The following is a 6,274-nucleotide window of genomic DNA, read 5'->3' as shown; positions in this document are numbered from 1 at the left end:
GGTCACTGCATAATTATGGGCTACTAGAGATTGCCTGGCATTGTGGAAATAGTGAGGGCTTTGGCTGCCCTGGTCTACCTTTTTTTTTTTTTTTTTTTTTTTGCAGTACGCGGGCCTCTCACTGTTGTGGCCTCTCCCGTTGCGGAGCATAGGCTCCGGACGCGCAGGCTCAGCGGCCATGGCTCACGGGCCCAGCCACTCCGTGGCACGTGGGACCTTCCCGGACCGGGGCACGAACCCGCGTCCCCTGCATCGGCAGGCGGACACTCAACCACTGCGCCACCAGGGAAGTCCCTGGTCTACCTTTAATAACTGTTACTTTATCCCTTTCAGCCTGTAGATTTGCACTATTGGTACCTTGCTCACAAAATGATTCTGAAGAGTAAATGACATAATAAACGTGTACAAGATGGTACAAAGTATCTGCTCAGTAAAAAGTAGCAAATATTACTGTTATGTTACTTCTCATTTCATGCTTCCTATGTTTCCTCATTTGGATTCTAAGCTCCTTTGAGGACAGTCCTTTGATTCCCACACAACTCCTATTGTAGCGTCTCATATGCAAAAGCCAAGAGAGGGTTAAGAGAGGACAGGTTGTAGAAGACACCCATGGGCTACCAGCCCAGGCTCCGTTCTCCTAGGGTTATCCTGACCCCGCCACCCACAAGGTTATAGCCGTGAGCTCCCAGCAGCTTCTGTAACAGTGTGAACTCACCCCTACTCCTCCTATGCCACAACTGATTGGATTAGGTTAGGACTCCCAACCCAAGCTTGGCCAATGAGTTCTCTTTCCTGGGAATTTGTAATTGGGTCCAAGAGATTCCAGCAGGTGTCTCCAGGCCTCTTTGAAACAGACTATGTCAACCTACAACAATAAGCAGCAGCTATTTTCTACTAGAAGCATAATACCAAGGCCTACAGTGGGTTGTGGGCATAAAACAGATGCTCTCACGTTCCACCGTCACTGCGTGATTTGAAGTATATTCATAAGGTTTATTCTAGGCAGCTATTCATAAGGCTTCTAAAGAATGTTTTAAAGCATGGGAAATGTACATATTATAATGTTGAGGTAAAAAGGATGAAACAAAATTATGTAGACCTCACAGATTAAAAAATATACGTATATTCATAAAATACTGGAAATATATAAAAATATCAATAGCAATAGAGAGGTTGTAGATGATTTTATTTTTTAATACTTTCTGACTTTTCAAGAAAAGTCTATATACAGGGGTAAGAAAAGCCAGTGTAAGTTTTCTTCCCCCTTCTCTTTAAAAAATTAAGCTCCTCTGGCCTCAGTTTCGTCAGAATCCTAGATATTTTGATCTCAGAGGAAATCATTTGCACCTGGGTGTTAGCTTTGGCAAGGTGTTATTGAAAATGGACTTCCATAGGCATGATGCAGAAGTTCTCAACCACTGATCCCTTCCACAGGATCCCTTCTGTCAGAGGTAAGCAGTTCTACCTCTAACAGCAAATATCAATAGTGATTTCCTAGTTTGTAGGAGAAAACATGATAGAATTTTCCAAAATTAAAATTCTCTCCCGTAAATTTTCCTTTGATGCCTGCCACTGATGTTCCAACTAGAATCTTACAGAGTGAACATTAGAATCACTGGGGAGCTTTAAAAGTATGCAAATACCACTGCTCCATCTTCCAGAAACTTTGACTTAATTGGACTTTTCTGGGGTCCAGACAGCTATAGTTTTTAAATCTCTTTAAAGTGATTCTAATCTTCAGGCAGAATTGAGAACCACTGACCTAGTCTATCTGGTTGAATGCAAAATTCTACATTCATTTATTTCGTTGTCTGAAGCTATATATATATATATATACATATTTGTTAGGATTTCAGAAAGAGCTTCATAATTTCCAAACGCCTTATTGATTGAGGGAATTGGAAATTCAGGCTGGAACTCACCCCCTGGCACTGCCATGCCAGGTTGCCAGAGAGAGACTGTTTGGAGACATCGCCCTCCTGTGGCGACACTTGGTAACTGTTTAGCCAGGCCTGGGTTCACTCTTCCCCCCTTGTTTCTCTAGAAACGGTCCCAAAGCGGGCTCTGAACCTTGCCTGACAGGCCTCCCATGGAGTCTGCCTCCATTTCAGCCACTGACCGGCTGGGCGTGGGCCTGCGCTTTGAAAGCTCCCTTGAATTAGTAATATGTTTTCCCCTTCCTGACACGTCAGCCGCAGACTTGGAGCCATAAACCTGGGACAAAGTTTCCAGACTGGTTCTTAATTGTCAGAAGTAAGAGTTGCTAATAAGAGCTGCAGAGTTGCTTATTGACACCGGGAATGCTAAACTGAGCCAGAATTGTTCCTGTAAGTTTACTGGGGCGGGGGTGGGGGGGTGGGGAGCATATCACATCAACAGTTATAGGGTCTGGGAAAGAGGGAAAGTGTAAATATTTACCAAAACAAACTCTTTAGAAGGTTCAGTTTAACACTGTCCCTTGTGTGGGGGGCAGAAGTCCAAGGTAGTGGGTTACACAGGCGGGTTGGGGGGACAGCTGAGGAGAGGAAGTGTCACCAGGGTGAACAGGGACAACGGGCCATAGTCCCGACCTAGGTCCTGGAGCGGGCCTGCGGGGAAAGATTAATCTCGGTGAAGAAAACTTTATCGCACATCAAAACCACCTGGGAAGCTTGTTCAGCAAGCTTCTGTGAAGGCCTTTTCCACCAGTTTGATTCCATCGGTCTAGGAATCTGAGGGGATTGAGAAGCAGTGCAGGGGCCCACCATTTGTCTGGTGCCTACTTGGTCCCAGGCACAGCATTACCGCATTATTCCCTTATCGAGTCCTTACAACAACTCTCTGAGGTAGACGGTACTCTTCCCATTTTACAGATGAGGAAACTGAGGCTCAGGGAGGTGGCGATAGGTGCCTGAAGCCTCACAGCTGGGCAGTGATGGGGCCTGGATGGCAATGGCAGGTAGCGGGGAGTTGGTTGGTGGCAGGGAGCTGCTCACAGGAACAAGTCACGAGAACAAGTCAAATCCTTCATTACTAGGCCTGGCGCCAAATGTCAGAGCAGGACCAGAGATATGACAGACCACAGGTGTGGTCTCAGAGCTGGGACGGTGCCAAACCTATGCTCGGTGGTGAAGGAAATCTTGGGGTGAGGCAGGGATGTAGGGAGGGAGGAACAAAAGGTAGAGAGAAGAAGAGGAGGCCGGGCCCAGAAACCAGCCAGACCAGAGGCTGCAGAAAGCACAGGGGGAGGTGGTGTGATGGAGGCCAAGCACTGGTCCGCTGGAGGAGGGGGTTGGGGACTCCTCTGCACCCCTGCCCTCCTGCAGTCCTTTCTCCTTGAGCTCCTTTCTTCCTCTGGATCTTTTCATGTTCCTTTCTTACTTCTCCTTTCTTCCTGTTTCTTGTCTTCCCCGTTAGAGGAAGGTTTTTAGCTTCTCTCAGAGAGCCAAGGCGTGTCCTCCCAGCATGTCACATACTCCTCACAGGATGTCAAAGAGAACAATCAATTGCTTAAGTAAAGGAAAACATCAAAATCGGATCCCTTTGCAATCAAAATCCCCACCCGTCTTCTTCCCGCAGCGCGTACATCCTCAGCTGGCCCAAAGCCCTCCTCGGTGGCGCCTTCCCGCAGAGCTGAGATCATCTGGGGCTGAGAAGAGCTGCCTGCAGTTCCCTGTGGCAGCATCTCATGTTTAATGCAAATGAGCTTCTGAGACGGGAAAGCTTTCAGGATACAGCTTAAGATACCTAACTGCTGCCCTTTACAGAGCAAACAGAAGTATACACAACCAGTGTGGGTTTTCCTATTTTAGAATAATTGTATTCTCATCTGTACAGATTTAAGCAAACCAGTTCTGTCAGAAGAAAGGAAAATCAATATGCCCAAGGGCCTCTGTGGGCCAGAGAGGTCTAGGTCCCCTCCACTTTTTGAGTCTCCCAAGTACTTTTAAAATGAAGAAATGCCAAAATTGGGTTTTAAAAAGCGCAGTGGATTGTAAATGCTTCATTAGCAAGTTAATATTTTGAACACAAAAGATATAATGCAATGTAATTGTTCTAGTTACAAGCTAATTACTGGATTGGTATAAAGTAATACTTCATCGTGCACCTTAGGTAACAGGACATGGGGTAAAGCTGTATGTTGAAAAACTTCTTTCAATCCTGTCAGTGTATCATTTCTTTGGAAATAACATAAAAAGTCTAAAATTGAAAACTTTTGCACGGCCATGTTCAAGCTAACGATATTGGTGACCGTGGAGGTTTCCCTTCTGTTGACACGGACACCCTTGTCTTTGAGTAAGTCCTACCGCTCTTCCTACTCTGTCACCCATTCTGAATCGTTCTGTTACTATATTAGCCTCCTCTAGCCTGTCTTAAGAATGCTCAAGTTGGAAGGGCTTTATAAATACCATATATTTAGTCCAACAGCCTTTCTTAGCCTATTTGAATCCAAAGCGGCATGCCAACTCAATGCATTGCTGCAGAACGTTTTTTTTTTTTAACGGCCCTGGTGCTCCTTGATGGAACTGCTGATTCTAGGATTAGGGTAGGAAATACAGGAGATGAGCCTGGAGCATCTTGCAGTGCCAGAAAGTAAGGAAATGATCAAAAACCAACCAAAAGAAACCCCTACATTGATGAGACTGTCAACAGGACATAGGAACCAACTGAAAGAGCTCCCAATGGCCAAAGCTGGAGCAATTTGAGCAGTAAAATCAAGGAAGCAGTAACTAACCCAAAGTAGAAAATATATATCCATGAGTCTATATTGATACAAATGATTGAATAAATAAAGGGGGAGGGGGACATACATTTTCCTTGGAGAATTGCAAATAATGTATGTAGACACTCCACCTTCAACAAGATAGCATGTAACTCCCAGTTCTTAAGCGTGGGCTACGCATTGCAACTTGGTTCCAAAGAGGGCAGTGTGGAAGGAGGTGGGGAGTAACTTCATTGTGGGAATGGAGTCAAGGGAAGATAAAATACAATTTTAAACCAGGCCAAATGTATGGACTTGGGTGTGTTTATCTGAGTCTAGATTTAATGTGTCAGCTCACCCAGCTGGACATGGCTCTAGCAGTTTTCGTGGTTGATTTAATGATGTGTGTACTCATTGGTGCCTACATCCGATGAGGTGAGATGCTAGAACTTCCTAGTGTGATGTAGAAAACTCACCCAAAGACTTAGGGAGACAGAAATGTAGATTTACGTAGGCCATGAATACCCAACCGTATCTCCGGGTGGAATCCATTTGGCAATGTCCTCACCAAGGTATATATATATATATATATATATATATATATATATATATATATACCAAGAAATATATCAGTATCCTCGGAAAGTTCTGTGGGGCTATGCTCCCTAGGCTGAGGTTCATGGGGGAAGATGCTGCCATTGAGATGGGTCCTGTCAGGACACTAGAAACCATATTGTAGAGATTTCAGCAGAGGGAATTTAACGTGGGAATTAGTTGGAGGGCTGAGTGAGGAAGAGGACCATTCTCTGTGGTCGTCCAGAAGTAATAACCCAGGATGGGCCCTGGGAAGCTGGGGCTCAGGCCTCTGACAGGGGCTGCTGCATGCTGCTGTTGCTGCCTCTGGAAGGCCTGATGCTGTTTCTGGGAGAGCTTAAGTAATATAGAGGCCAAAACCAACTGCTGAGAACCCATTGCTGAGCTGGTATGTCTGGAACAGCAAGTAAACTCAGAGAAGTTCCTTTTCTCCTCTGGTTTCCCCTTCTCCTCTGGAACCCCTTATTGACAAAAGCTAGAAAGCTAGCTAGTAAAGGAGAAATCTAATGTGTGGAATCCCAGCCCTACATCATAAAGAATAGAGAAGGGTGGATTTGGAACAGAAGGACAAGAACTTCATAACCTGCAAGGAACTCCCCTCATCCCCTCTACTTTAAAAAGCAAACCTCTCAAAGACACACACTTTCTTGGACTCCCCTCCCCTTGCCATAGCCAGACAGGGTTTTAGTAAATATTGGTTGAGCATCACAGATGATATTACTACAATCCTGCTACACAGCACAATCCATTTTGGATCTCAGATCTCAATATTTATGAACACAGCACTCAATTATAGGGTTTTATGTATTTAGCTAGAAAGTTTTTTTCCACTCTATTCAGGATCATTTTGGAAAGTCACATCAGGAGAGCAGAGCCCCTGCCTTTTTTTTTTTTTTTTTTGCGGGACGCGGGCCTCTCACTGTTGCGGTCTCTCCCGCTGCGGAGCGCAGGCTCCGGACGCGCAGGCTCAGTGGCCATGGCTCACGGGCCCAGCCGCTC

This window comes from Physeter macrocephalus, chromosome 20, assembly GCF_002837175.3.
Source record: "Physeter macrocephalus isolate SW-GA chromosome 20, ASM283717v5, whole genome shotgun sequence".
Classification (NCBI taxonomy): Eukaryota; Metazoa; Chordata; class Mammalia; order Artiodactyla; family Physeteridae; genus Physeter; species Physeter macrocephalus.
The sequence above is the reverse complement of the archived record's forward strand: the minus strand, read 5'-3'. Positions refer to the sequence as shown.